At 38.4% G+C, this 15568-nt stretch overlaps 3 non-coding genes across 3 annotated transcripts; all 3 read left to right on the top strand.

The window, feature by feature from the left end:
* The first annotated feature begins 1285 nt into the window (after positions 1-1285).
* LOC116802861 lies at positions 1286-3275 on the top strand. The gene has a single exon (XR_004363211.1). It is a non-coding gene; the product is annotated as a small subunit ribosomal RNA (ribosomal RNA).
* Positions 3276-3960: 685 nt separating this feature from the next.
* On the top strand, positions 3961-4139 carry LOC116802866. Its single transcript, XR_004363215.1, has one exon. It is a non-coding gene; the product is annotated as a 5.8S ribosomal RNA (ribosomal RNA).
* A 391-nt stretch (positions 4140-4530) lies between these two features.
* Positions 4531-8488, top strand: LOC116802863. The gene has a single exon (XR_004363213.1). It is a non-coding gene; the product is annotated as a large subunit ribosomal RNA (ribosomal RNA).
* Positions 8489-15568: the final 7080 nt, after the last annotated feature.

Here is a 15568-nt window from a genome sequence, read left to right as displayed (position 1 = left end):
ATATACATATGAAAATGGTTAATTATTATATGTATATGGGAAAAAATGCTGAGATATTCCCATATTCTCTTAGTATTATAGAGAAAAGCCATTATAGTGAGAGGGTATAGTAGTGTAAACGACCGGAATTACGACAGAGGGTTCAAAACTACTATAGGTAGGCAGTGGTTGCCGACCTCTCATATTGTTCAAAACTTATGTATTCATATGAATTTGGCAATTATATGAGTAAATTAAATAATAAACATATAAAAATTAATATTTATTATATGTATAAAAAAAAATAATCATATTATATATGAATAATGGAAAAAAATGAAATGTTCCTATAATCTCTTAATATATAAGAGAATAGACCGTATGTTGGGTGGCAAACGGAATTGAAAATACCCGCTTTGAGGACAGCGGGTTCAAAAACTACTATAGGTAGGCAGTGGTTGCCGACCTCCCGCATTATTCGAAATATTTATTTCGGATTATGTTTATATTGGTTACATAAAATAAAGTATATTATTATCCGTACAAATTTGTTTCTCAGTTCTATAGAACACGGGACTTGGCTCCGCGGATAATAGGAATATACGCTTTTTAGATAATATCGTTGAAACAAAAGTCAAGTTTCTATTATATATAGAATAACAAATCGTTTCCATATATTATCGTTAATTTTTGGAGGCAGGCAAATATTAATTTATTACCTGCCGTATAGTTGGATTATTATATCGTTACGGTATAATACAAAATGGATTCTTATGAAAGAAATATAAAATTATATATTAAATGTGGAAATATTATCATATGCGCTTGGTTTTTGTTATATATTACCAGAGAGATATATGAAAAGAGATAAATTTTAAATTTATCTTCAAAATGCAAATGATTTAACTTAATATTTATATTGGTTAAACAAAAATTGTACATGTGTGGATACAATAATTATGTATGTTGGAAATAAATGATATTTTATAATGAAATATGTATATATAAAAAGATAAAATTATAGAAACATATATATTACAATAATTATATGAAATTCTTGTTATATTGGTAAAACAAGTATAAATTAAAAATGAAAATATGGATTACGAATGCTATATAAAAATGCCCGTAATCGAATAGATTTTTTACTTATATTTATATATTTAAAATTTTACCCAAAGGCGAAATATTGAATTTTATTCAATATAATAAAAATCATGAATTATATAAAGTGAAAAATCTATATATCTATTATATTGCTTATTTCGATTCAAAAAATATGAATGGAATATGAAGGAAAAACATTATTCTGGTTGATCCTGCCAGTAGTTATATGCTTGTCTCAAAGATTAAGCCATGCATGTCTAAGTACACACGAATTAAAAGTGAAACCCGCAAAAGGCTCATTATTCAGTTATGGTTCCTTAGATCGTTAACAGTTACTTGGATAACTGTGGTAATTCTAGAGCTAATACATGCAATTAAAACATGAACCTTATGGGACATGTGCTTTTATTAGGCTAAAACCAAGCGATCGCAAGATCGTTATATTGGTTGAACTCTAGATAACATGCAGATCGTATGGTCTTGTACCGACGACAGATCTTTCAAATGTCTCCCTATCAACTTTTGATGGTAGTATCTAGGACTACCATGGTTGCAACGGGTAACGGGAATCAGGGTTCGATTCCCGGAGAGGGAGCCTGAGAAACGGCTACCACATCTAAGGAAGGCAGCAGGCGCGTAAATTACCCACTCCCAGCTCGGGGAGGTAGTGACGAAAAATAACAATACAGGACTCATATCCGAGGCCCTGTAATTGGAATGAGTACACTTTAAATCCTTTAACAAGGACCAATTGGAGGGCAAGTCTGGTGCCAGCAGCCGCGGTAATTCCAGCTCCAATAGCGTATATTAAAGTTGTTGCGGTTAAAACGTTCGTAGTTGAACTTGTGCTTCATACGGGTAGTACAACTTACAATTGTGGTTAGTACTATACCTTTATGTATGTAAGCGTATTACCGGTGGAGTTCTTATATGTGATTAAATACTTGTATTTTTTCATATGTTCCTCCTATTTAAAAACCTGCACTAGTGCTCTAAACGAGTGTTATTGTGGGCCGGTACTATTACTTTGAACAAATTAGAGTGCTTAAAGCAGGCTTCAAATGCCTGAATATTCTGTGCATGGGATAATGAAATAAGACCTCTGTTCTGCTTTCATTGGTTTTCAGATCAAGAGGTAATGATTAATAGAAGCAGTTTGGGGGCATTAGTATTACGACGCGAGAGGTGAAATTCTTGGACCGTCGTAAGACTAACTTAAGCGAAAGCATTTGCCAAAGATGTTTCATTAATCAAGAACGAAAGTTAGAGGTTCGAAGGCGATCAGATACCGCCCTAGTTCTAACCATAAACGATGCCAGCTAGCAATTGGGTGTAGCTACTTTTATGGCTCTCTCAGTCGCTTCCCGGGAAACCAAAGCTTTTGGGCTCCGGGGGAAGTATGGTTGCAAAGCTGAAACTTAAAGGAATTGACGGAAGGGCACCACCAGGAGTGGAGCCTGCGGCTTAATTTGACTCAACACGGGAAAACTTACCAGGTCCGAACATAAGTGTGTAAGACAGATTGATAGCTCTTTCTCGAATCTATGGGTGGTGGTGCATGGCCGTTCTTAGTTCGTGGAGTGATTTGTCTGGTTAATTCGATAACGAACGAGACTCAAATATATTAAATAGATATCTTCAGGATTATGGTGCTGAAGCTTATGTAGCCTTCATTCATGGTGGCAGTAAAATGTTTATTGTGTTTGAATGTGTTTATGTAAGTGGAGCCGTACCTGTTGGTTTGTCCCATTATAAGGACACTAGCTTCTTAAATGGACAAATTGCGTCTAGCAATAATGAGATTGAGCAATAACAGGTCTGTGATGCCCTTAGATGTCCTGGGCTGCACGCGCGCTACAATGAAAGTATCAACGTGTATTTCCTAGACCGAGAGGTCCGGGTAAACCGCTGAACCACTTTCATGCTTGGGATTGTGAACTGAAACTGTTCACATGAACTTGGAATTCCCAGTAAGTGTGAGTCATTAACTCGCATTGATTACGTCCCTGCCCTTTGTACACACCGCCCGTCGCTACTACCGATTGAATTATTTAGTGAGGTCTCCGGACGTGATCACTGTGACGCCTTGCGTGTTACGGTTGTTTCGCAAAAGTTGACCGAACTTGATTATTTAGAGGAAGTAAAGTCGTAACAAGGTTTCCGTAGGTGAACCTGCGGAAGGATCATTATTGTATAATATCCTTATCGTTAATAAATATTTGTTATAATACAAATAAATACAATTTACCAAAATAAAAATATTACAAAATGATTCCACGGAATCAAAAGTTAAAGTCAAAATAAAATGAAGATGGCTTTTATTTTATATGTGGGGCTTGGCAACCTCATAAAAGACTTTAACATTATTAATGTTGCTGTGCGTATTTGTGGCAGTACTTACTACAACAACGGCGTTTCCTATAAAAACAAATTCTCGAAAATGGAAATCGAAGAAACTAAACTAAATTCGAAAGTAGAAGTCGAATTAAAATAAAAATAATTTTGAATGTGTGGTAATCAAAATAAGTGTGTGTGTATATGGACCATAATATACACGCGTTGCGAATATGTATTGTTCATCTATGTTATGAGCATACGTTGGCTAATGCAACAACCTAAAATATACAATGTTTGTACCTGTCATCCATCAGGTTAATGTTTTATATAAATTTGCAGTATGTGTCACCCAAAATAGCAAACCATAACCAGATTATTATGATACATAATGCTTATATGAAACTAAGACATTTCGCAACATTTATTTTAGGTATAAAAATAAATTTATTGAAGGAATTGATATATGCCAGTAAAATGGTGTATTTTTAATTTCTTTCAATAAAAACAATATTGACATTATATAAAATTGAATTATAAAACTCTAAGCGGTGGATCACTCGGCTCATGGGTCGATGAAGAACGCAGCAAACTGTGCGTCATCGTGTGAACTGCAGGACACATGAACATCGACATTTTGAACGCATATCGCAGTCCATGCTGTTATGTACTTTAATTAATTTTATAGTGCTGCTTGGACTACATATGGTTGAGGGTTGTAAGACTATGCTAATTAAGTTGTTTATAAATTTTTATAAGCATATGGTATATTATTGGATTAAATAATGATTTTATTCATAATATTAAAAAAGAAATGAAAAACATTATCTCACATTTGAATGTGAAAAACGAAGAGAAATATTTTCTTTTTCAATCAAATAATACTGAGAAATGTCTAGCATAAAAAATTGAAATATTTTCATCTAGAATTGTCTCTTATTAATGATTCGGAAAAAGAAAAATCTTGGTTTTGTTATTATTCTTCGTTGGTTCGTTAAATGGATAAAAATGACTTTGCTTACAAGAACTATTGGAACTATTTATAACGAATTTAATTGATTGTTTTATCATTATATATAAAGAATTTATGGCAAAATATAGTTATATATACAACCTCAACTCATATGGGACTACCCCCTGAATTTAAGCATATTAATTAGGGGAGGAAAAGAAACTAACAAGGATTTTCTTAGTAGCGGCGAGCGAAAAGAAAACAGTTCAGCACTAAGTCACTTTGTCTATATGGCAAATGTGAGATGCAGTGTATGGAGCGTCAATATTCTAGTATGAGAAATTAATGATTTAAGTCCTTCTTAAATGAGGCCATTTACCCATAGAGGGTGCCAGGCCCGTATAACGTTAATGATTGCTAGATGATGTTTCCAAAGAGTCGTGTTGCTTGATAGTGCAGCACTAAGTGGGTGGTAAACTCCATCTAAAACTAAATATAACCATGAGACCGATAGTAAACAAGTACCGTGAGGGAAAGTTGAAAAGAACTCTGAATAGAGAGTTAAACAGTACGTGAAACTGCTTAGAGGTTAAGCCCGATGAACCTGAATATCCGTTATGGAAAATTCATCATTAAAATTGTAATATTTAAATAATATTATTAAGAATAATGTGCATTTTTTCCATATAAGGACATTGTAATCTATTAGCATATCCCAAATTTATCATAAAATATAACTTATAGTTTATTCCAATTAAATTGCTTGCATTTTAACACAGAATAAATGTTATTAATTTGATAAAGTGCTGATAGATTTATATTATTACAGAGCGTTAATTTTTCGGAATTATATAATGGCATAATTATCATTGATTTTTGTGTTTATTATATGCTCTTGTATGATTAACAATGCGAAAGATTCAGGATACCTTCGGGACCCGTCTTGAAACACGGACCAAGGAGTCTAACATATGTGCAAGTTATTGGGATGTAAACCTAATAGCGTAATTAACTTGACTAATAATGGGATTAGTTTTTTAGCTATTTATAGCTAATTAACACAATCCCGGGGCGTTCTATATAGTTATGTATAATGTATATTTATATTATTTATGCCTCTAACTGGAACGTACCTTGAGCATATATGCTGTGACCCGAAAGATGGTGAACTATACTTGATCAGGTTGAAGTCAGGGGAAACCCTGATGGAAGACCGAAACAGTTCTGACGTGCAAATCGATTGTCAGAATTGAGTATAGGGGCGAAAGACCAATCGAACCATCTAGTAGCTGGTTCCTTCCGAAGTTTCCCTCAGGATAGCTGGTGCATTTTAATATTATATAAAATAATCTTATCTGGTAAAGCGAATGATTAGAGGCCTTAGGGTCGAAACGATCTTAACCTATTCTCAAACTTTAAATGGGTAAGAACCTTAACTTTCTTGATATGAAGTTCAAGGTTATGATATAATGTGCCCAGTGGGCCACTTTTGGTAAGCAGAACTGGCGCTGTGGGATGAACCAAACGTAATGTTACGGTGCCCAAATTAACAACTCATGCAGATACCATGAAAGGCGTTGGTTGCTTAAAACAGCAGGACGGTGATCATGGAAGTCGAAATCCGCTAAGGAGTGTGTAACAACTCACCTGCCGAAGCAACTAGCCCTTAAAATGGATGGCGCTTAAGTTGTATACCTATACATTACCGCTAAAGTAGATGATTTATATTACTTGTGATATAAATTTTGAAACTTTAGTGAGTAGGAAGGTACAATGGTATGCGTAGAAGTGTTTGGCGTAAGCCTGCATGGAGCTGCCATTGGTACAGATCTTGGTGGTAGTAGCAAATAATCGAATGAGACCTTGGAGGACTGAAGTGGAGAAGGGTTTCGTGTGAACAGTGGTTGATCACGAGTTAGTCGGTCCTAAGTTCAAGGCGAAAGCCGAAAATTTTCAAGTAAAACAAAAATGCCTAACTATATAAACAAAGCGAATATAATACACTTGAATAATTTTGAACGAAAGGGAATACGGTTCCAATTCCGTAACCTGTTGAGTATCCGTTTGTTATTAAATATGGGCCTCGTGCTCATCCTGGCAACAGGAACGACCATAAAGAAGCCGTCGAGAGATATCGGAAGAGTTTTCTTTCTGTTTTATAGCCGTACTACCATGGAAGTCTTTCGCAGAGAGATATGGTAGATGGGCTAGAAGAGCATGACATATACTGTTGTGTCGATATTTTCTCCTCGGACCTTGAAAATTTATGGTGGGGACACGCAAACTTCTCAACAGGCCGTACCAATATCCGCAGCTGGTCTCCAAGGTGAAGAGTCTCTAGTCGATAGAATAATGTAGGTAAGGGAAGTCGGCAAATTAGATCCGTAACTTCGGGATAAGGATTGGCTCTGAAGATTGAGATAGTCGGGCTTGATTGGGAAACAATAACATGGTTTATGTGCTCGTTCTGGGTAAATAGAGTTTCTAGCATTTATGTTAGTTACTTGTTCCCCGGATAGTTTAGTTACGTAGCCAATTGTGGAACTTTCTTGCTAAAATTTTTAAGAATACTATTTGGGTTAAACCAATTAGTTCTTATCAATTATAACGATTATCAATTAACAATCAATTCAGAACTGGCACGGACTTGGGGAATCCGACTGTCTAATTAAAACAAAGCATTGTGATGGCCCTAGCGGGTGTTGACACAATGTGATTTCTGCCCAGTGCTCTGAATGTCAAAGTGAAGAAATTCAAGTAAGCGCGGGTCAACGGCGGGAGTAACTATGACTCTCTTAAGGTAGCCAAATGCCTCGTCATCTAATTAGTGACGCGCATGAATGGATTAACGAGATTCCTACTGTCCCTATCTACTATCTAGCGAAACCACAGCCAAGGGAACGGGCTTGGAATAATTAGCGGGGAAAGAAGACCTTTTGAGCTTGACTCTAATCTGGCAGTGTAAGGAGACATAAGAGGTGTAGAATAAGTGGGAGATATTAGACCTCGGTTTGGTATCGTCAATGAAATACCACTACTCTTATTGTTTCCTTACTTACTTGATTAAATGGAACGTGTATCATTTCCTAGCCATTATACGGATATATTTATTATATCTTATGGTATTGGGTTTTGATGCAAGCTTCTTGATCAAAGTATCACGAGTTTGTTATATAATCGCAAACAAATTCTTTAATAAAACGATGCATTTATGTATTTTTGATTTGAAAATTTGGTATAACTCCAATTACTCAGGTATGATCCAATTCAAGGACATTGCCAGGTAGGGAGTTTGACTGGGGCGGTACATCTCTCAAATAATAACGGAGGTGTCCCAAGGCCAGCTCAGTGCGGACAGAAACCACACATAGAGCAAAAGGGCAAATGCTGACTTGATCTCGGTGTTCAGTACACACAGGGACAGCAAAAGCTCGGCCTATCGATCCTTTTGGTTTAAAGAGTTTTTAACAAGAGGTGTCAGAAAGTTACCATAGGGATAACTGGCTTGTGGCGGCCAAGCGTTCATAGCGACGTCGCTTTTTGATCCTTCGATGTCGGCTCTTCCTATCATTGTGAAGCAAAATTCACCAAGCGTTGGATTGTTCACCCATGCAAGGGAACGTGAGCTGGGTTTAGACCGTCGTGAGACAGGTTAGTTTTACCCTACTAATGACAAAACGTTGTTGCGACAGCATTCCTGCGTAGTACGAGAGGAACCGCAGGTACGGACCAATGGCACAATACTTGTTCGAGCGAACAGTGGTATGACGCTACGTCCGTTGGATTATGCCTGAACGCCTCTAAGGTCGTATCCGTGCTGGACTGCAATGATAAATAAGGGGCAATTTGCATTGTATGGCTTCTAAACCATTTAAAGTTTATAATTTATTTTATAAACGACAATGGATGTGATGCCAATGTAATTTGTAACATAGTAAATTAGGAGGATCTTCGATCACCTGATGCCGCGCTAGTTACATATAAAAGCATTATTTAATACAATGACAAAGCCTAGAATCAATTGTAAACGACTTTGTAACAGGCAAGGTGTTGTAAGTGGTTGAGCAGCTGCCATACTGCGATCCACTGAAGCTTATCCTTTGCTTGATGATTCGATAAATAAATGATTTTTTCCTGTAGCCAAACACCTCGTCATCAATTTAGTGACGCATATGATATTGTCCTATCATATAATTAATATAAAGACTTTAATGGATTGTGTCAAGTTGCCAAACACCTCGTCATCAATTTAGTGACGCATATGATATTGTCCTATCATATAATTAATATAAAGACTTTAATGAATTGTGTCAAGTTGCCAAACACCTCGTCATCAATTTAGTGACGCATATGATATTGTCCCTATCATATAATTTTTGATATAAAGACTTTAAAGAATTGTATCAAGTTGCCAAACACCTCGTCATCAATTTAGTGACGCATATGATATTGTCCTATCATATAATTAATATACAGACTTTAATGAATTGTGTCAAGTTGCCAAACACCTCGTCATCAATTTAGTGACGCATATGATATTGTCCTTATCATATAATTTTTGATATAAAGACTTTAAAGAATTGAATCAAGTTGCCAAACACCTCGTCATCAATTTAGTGACGCATATGATATTGTCCCTATCATATAATTAATATAAAGACTTTAATGGATTGTGTCAAGTTGCCAAACACTCGTCATCAATTTAGTGACGCATATGATATTGTCCCTATCATATAATTAATATAAAGACTTTAATGAATTGTGTCAAGTTGCCAAACACCTCGTCATCAATTTAGTGACGCATATGATATTGTCCTTATCATATAATTTTTGATATAAAGACTTTAAAGAATTGTATCAAGTGCCAAACACCTCGTCATCAATTTAGTGACGCATATGATATTGTCCTATCATATAATTAATATAAAGACTTTAATGGATTGTGTCAAGTTGCCAAACACCTCGTCATCAATTTAGTGACGCATATGATATTGTCCTTATCATATAATTTTTGATATAAAGACTTTAAAGAATTGTATCAAGTTGCCAAACACCTCGTCATCAATTTAGTGACGCATATGATATTGTCCCTATCATATAATTAATATACAGACTTTAATGAATTGTGTCAAGTTGCCAAACACCTCGTCATCAATTTAGTGACGCATATGATATTGTCCCTATCATATAATTTTTGATATATAGACTTTAAAGAATTGTATCAAGTTGCCAAACACCTCGTCATCAATTTAGTGACGCATATGATATTGTCCTATCATATAATTAATATAAAGACTTTAATGGATTGTGTCAAGTTGCAAACACCTCGTCATCAATTTAGTGACGCATATGATATTGTCCTTATTATATAATTTTTGATATAAAGACTTTAAAGAATTGTATCAAGTTGCCAACACCTCGTCATCAATTTAGTGACGCATATGATATTGTCCCTATCATATAATTAATATACAGACTCTAATGAATTGTGTCAAGTTGCAAACACTCGTCATCAATTTAGTGACGCATATGATATTGTCCCTATCATATAATTTTTGATATAAAGACTTTAAAGAATTGTATCAAGTTGCCAAACACCTCGTCATCAATTTAGTGACGCATATGATATTGTCCCTTTCATATAATTAATATAAAGACTTTAATGGATTGTGTCAAGTTGCCAAACACCTCGTCATCAACTACTATATTATGGTTGCGCCGACCTCTCATATTGTATTCTCTTATGTGTTCATAGGATTTTGACAATTATACGAGTAAATTAAATAATATACATATGAAAATGATTAATTATTATATGTATAAGGGAAAAAATGATGAAATATTCCCATATTATCTTAGTATTATAGAGGAAAGACCGTTGCCGACCTCTGATATTGTTCAAACTTATGTATTTATATGATTTTGGCAATTATATGAGTAAATTAAAAAATATACATATGAAAATGGTTAATTATTATATGTATATGGGAAAAAATGCTAAGATATTCCCATATTCTCTTAGTATTATAGAGAAAAGCCATTTAAGTGAGAGGGTATAGTAGTGTAAACGACCGGAATTACGACAGAGGGTTCAAAAACTATAGGTAGGCAGTGGTTGCCGACCTCTCATATTGTTCAAAACTTATGTATTCATATGATTTGGCAATTGTATGAGTAAATTAAATAATATACATATGAAAATGATTAATTATTATATGTATAAGGGAAAAAATGCTGAAATATTCCCACATTCTCTTAGTATTATAGAGAAAATCCATTATAGTGAGAGGGTATAGTAGTGTAAACGACCGGAATTACGACAGAGGGTTCAAAAACTACTATAGGTAGGCAGTGGTTGCCGACCTCTCATATTGTTCAAAACTTATGTATTCATATGAATTTGGCAATTATATGAGTAAATTAAATAATATACATATGAAAATGATTAATTATTATATGTATAAGGGAAAAAATGCTGAAATATTCCCACATTCTCTTAGTATTATAGAGAAAATCCATTATAGTGAGAGGGTATAGTAGTGTAAACGACCGGAATTACGACAGAGGGTTCAAAAACTACTATAGGTAGGCAGTGGTTGCCGACCTCTCATATTGTTCAAAACTTATGTATTCATATGATTTTGGCAATTATATGATTAAATTAAATAATATACATATGAAAATGGTTAATTATTATATGTATATGGGAAAAAATGCAGAGATATTCCCATATTCTCTTAGTATTATAGAGAAAAGCCATTTAAGTGAGAGGGTATAGTAGTGTAAACGACCGGAATTACGACAGAGGGTTCAAAACTACTATAGGTAGGCAGTGGTTGCCGACCTCTCATATTGTTCAAAACTTATGTATTCATATGATTTTGGCAATTGTATGAGTAAATTAAATAATATACATACGAAAATGATTAATTATTATATGTATATGGGAAAAAATGCAGAGATATTCCCATATTCTCTTAGTATTATAGAGAAAAGCCATTTAAGTGAGAGGGTATAGTAGTGTAAACCACCGGAATTACGACAGAGGGTTCAAAAACTACTATAGGTAGGCAGTGGTTGCCGACCTCTCATATTGTTCAAAACTTATGTATTCATATGATTTTGGCAATTGTATGAGTAAATTAAATAATATACATATGAAAATGATTAATTATTATATGTATAAGGGAAAAAATGCTGAAATATTCCCACATTCTCTTAGTATTATAGAGAAAATCCATTATAGTGAGAGGGTATAGTAGTGTAAACGACCGGAATTACGACAGAGGGTTCAAAAACTACTATAGGTAGGCAGTGGTTGCCGACCTCTCATATTGTTCAAAACTTATGTATTCATATGATTTTGGCAATTATATGATTAAATTAAATAATATACATATGAAAATGGTTAATTATTATATGTATATGGGAAAAAAATGCTGAGATATTCCCATATTCTCTTAGTATTATAGAGAAAAGCCATTTAAGTGAGAGGGTATAGTAGTGTAAACGACCGGAATTACGACAGAGGGTTCAAAAACTACTATAGGTAGGCAGTGGTTGCCGACCTCTCATATTGTTCAAAACTTATGTATTCATATGATTTTGGCAATTGTATGAGTAAATTAAATAATATACATATGAAAATGATTAATTATTATATGTATAAGGGAAAAAATGCTGAAATATTCCCACATTCTCTTAGTATTATAGAGAAAATCCATTATAGTGAGAGGGTATAGTAGTGTAAACGACCGGAATTACGACAGAGGGTTCAAAAACTACTATAGGTAGGCAGTGGTTGCCGACCTCTCATATTGTTCAAAACTTATGTATTCATATGATTTTGGCAATTGTATGAGTAAATTAAATAATATACATACGAAAATGATTAATTATTATATGTATATGGGAAAAAATGCAGAGATATTCCCATATTCTCTTAGTATTATAGAGAAAAGCCATTTAAGTGAGAGACAGTCGCGATCGAACACTCGACGAGTGCAGACGTGCCTGCGGATCGACAGCAAATTGTTAGCAAATTGTTAGCAAATTGTTCACAGTTGTAAGTCCCGTTACTTGTGCCCAGCCACTTCGCGTCGCGTGATCTTGTCGCGCGTTTTGATTGGCCCAGCCAACGTACCTAACGGTAGTTCGCACTAACACCATCGCACACCCGAGTGTGCGTGTTATCAGCGCAAAAAACCCAGTGCTCGAAGCAGCGGTATAATTGCAAAGCAGCAGCCACGTGCTGCCTGGCTCACCGGCTTACGGTGCCCAGCTTCCCCCCCCCCCCCCCTCCTCACTCCTTATCAACTTTGGAGAAGATGGACTGGCAGGCCCCCCCGCGCACCCACAAGCTTGGAACAACACCACGCAAAAAGGCTCTGAGAACACGCAAGAGCAGCTCCAGCAGCGAGGGAAGCACCTCGCATACAGAGCCGGGCGAGATAAAGCGAAAACCGGCAAAGAAAGCACAGGGAGAGGAGCTGGAAGATAAGCCAAGCACTAGCGCAGCTCTGCGCAAGAAGCTCGCCAACAACGCCTTCGCTTTACTCTCGACCGAAGAAGACGAGTACGACCAAGAGAGCTCTGATGACGAACCCGGACCTAAAGACGATTCCAAGCCCAAGACCCCCGAGAAACCAAAGCCCACCCCGAAGACCATCAAGCCACCTCCGATTTTTATCCCCGATGTGACCAACATCTCGGCACTCGTCAAGATGATCACGACTCTTGTAGGCCCGAAGAACAATTTTACCTACAAGACCGTGAATGGCAACAACGTACGTGTCATGATGCCGGACAAAGAGTCCTATACAGCTCTGCGTCTCCAACTTGTGGCCCAAAACAAGAGGCATCGGACTTTCCAGCCGAAAGATGAACGTGCATACAAGGTTGTCATCAAAGGACTCCACCACTCCACCGATCGTGAGGAAATCATTGAAGACCTTCGCAGACAAGGGCACGCTGTTAGAGATCTGCACAATCCCATTGGCAGAAGAACTAAAGAACCGCTGGGAATATTCTTCGCCAACCTGGAGCCTTCCAGCAACAACAAAGACGTCTACCAAGTCAAGCGGATCTGCAGGTCGGTAGTAACCATTGAACCGCCGCAGAAGTTCAACGACGTGCCTCAATGCTTCAGGTGCCAAGGATTCGGTCATACACAGCGTTACTGCTTCCTGGAATACCGATGTGTAAAGTGTGGAGGCCCTCACGAATCGAGGGCATGTGAGAAGAGGGAGGACGACAAAGCGTGCTGCTTCCACTGCCAGGCGGACCATCCTGCGTCTTTCAAGGGATGCCCTGCATACAAAAGGGCCAAAGCACTCGCTGCTCCGAAAACAAGGCCCGTCGCTAATGCTAACAAGGCGCCGCCCGTGGCATCACCAAACGTCACCTCTGGCAGGAGCTACCGAGACGCCCTCAACGGAGTGCACGCAGCACCGCAGAATCCCACAACCCCAGTCCAAACCCAAACAGAAACCCCACACTCCGGTCAGATAGAAGCGATGTTCGCTCGCATGGAAGGAATGATGGAAAGGATGATGGAGCGCATGTTCACCCAGATGACACAGCTGGTGGCCACCATTCTCAACAGCAAGTCATGCAACTAAAGCTCCACCTAGTCGTCTGGAATGCGAACGGCCTGCAGAACAGCAAGGCCATAGTCGAGCACCATCTGAAGACCCACCAGATCGATATCCTACTCGTAGCCGAAACCCACTTCTCCCCCAGATCCCACTTTAATATCAGCGGATATGACCTCATCCATGCAGACCATCCTTCTGGCAGAGCACGCGGTGGAGCAGCCATCCTCATCAGGAGCGGTATTCAATACCTAGAGCTGCCCGCGTTTCAGCAAGACTGGGCACAATGTCCTGTCATCAGGATTGTCAGCCCGCAAGGAGATTTAGACATTGGAGCGGTCTACTTTCCCCCCAGATACCGCATAACAGCATCTCACCTCAGTGAGTTCTTCGAGCATTTTGGGCCCCGCTTCATAGCAGCTGGAGATTATAACGCCAAACATTCTTGGTGGGGATCGCGCGCCAACAACCCCAAAGGGAAAACTCTGTTTGGGTACCTGCAACGCCACCGACTGGACTGCCACTCCACTGGCGAGCCCACTCACTGGCCAACGAATCCCCTCAAGACTCCAGACCTACTGGACTTTGCTGTGTCGAAAGGCATAGGGCATGCGAAGATCAGCTGCACAACAAATGCTGATCTCCTGTCAGACCACTGTGCAATAAACGTGCTAATCAACACGCCAGTCCTCAGGAAAACCCCGCTCAGAAGGCTCACTGGAAAATATACCGACGCCGCCAAGTTCGCGTCCTGGATGCTCTCCACCGTCAATCCGAACCCCATCCTCAACACACCCAGGAACATTGATGAAGCTATCGGGAATCTCACCAGGCAGATGCAAAACGCTGCGGAATTCGCAAGCCCACCGCCACCAAAGACTGCGAGAACACCTAGCAGGGACCTCCACCTCTGGTCCCCGGAAATTGCGGCACTCGTGACTGAGAAGAGGCGTCTCAGGAGAGTTTGGTTCTTGACGCGCAATCCAAGAGACAAAACAGCGCTCAATCACGCCACAAAGGAGTTGAAGGACAAGATCTCCAGCCTACGCCAGGACTCCTTCCTCAGATTCCTCGAGGAACTCTCTCCCGGGGACCCAGACCACAATCTGTGGAACGTCACCCGCCACATTAAACGACCAGCCAAAAAGGTTTCCGCAGTGCGCAAAGCAGATGGATCCTGGTGCCTTTCGGATGCTGAAAGAGCAGAAGCTTTCGCCGAACACCTTTACAACGCCTTCTCTCCGTTCGACTGCTGCACTGCCGAAGAACATGCTGAAACAGCCCGGTTTCTCAATAGCCCAAGCTCTCCCGGTCCCCCGTTGGAACCAGTCGACCCTGAGGAAGTTGCGCAGGAGATTGCTCTACTGAAGAACAACAAATCTCCAGGCCTGGATCGTATAGATGCGGCGGCCCTAAAAATGCTCCCATCCCGCTGCACACAAATGCTGGCCAGCATTTACAACAGCTGCTTCCGGCTAGGGTACTTCCCGGAAGAGTGGAAAAGAGCAGAGGTTATTGTCCTCCTCAAGCCTGGTAAGCCTGAAGCCAATCTCGCCTCCTATCGTCCGATTAGTTTGCTGGCAATCCTCTCCAAAATACTCGA

The sequence above is a fragment of the Drosophila sechellia genome, unplaced genomic scaffold (genome assembly GCF_004382195.2).
Source record: "Drosophila sechellia strain sech25 unplaced genomic scaffold, ASM438219v1 U_238, whole genome shotgun sequence".
Taxonomy (NCBI): Eukaryota; Metazoa; Arthropoda; class Insecta; order Diptera; family Drosophilidae; genus Drosophila; species Drosophila sechellia.
This window is presented reverse-complemented; position numbering and strand designations above follow the sequence as displayed.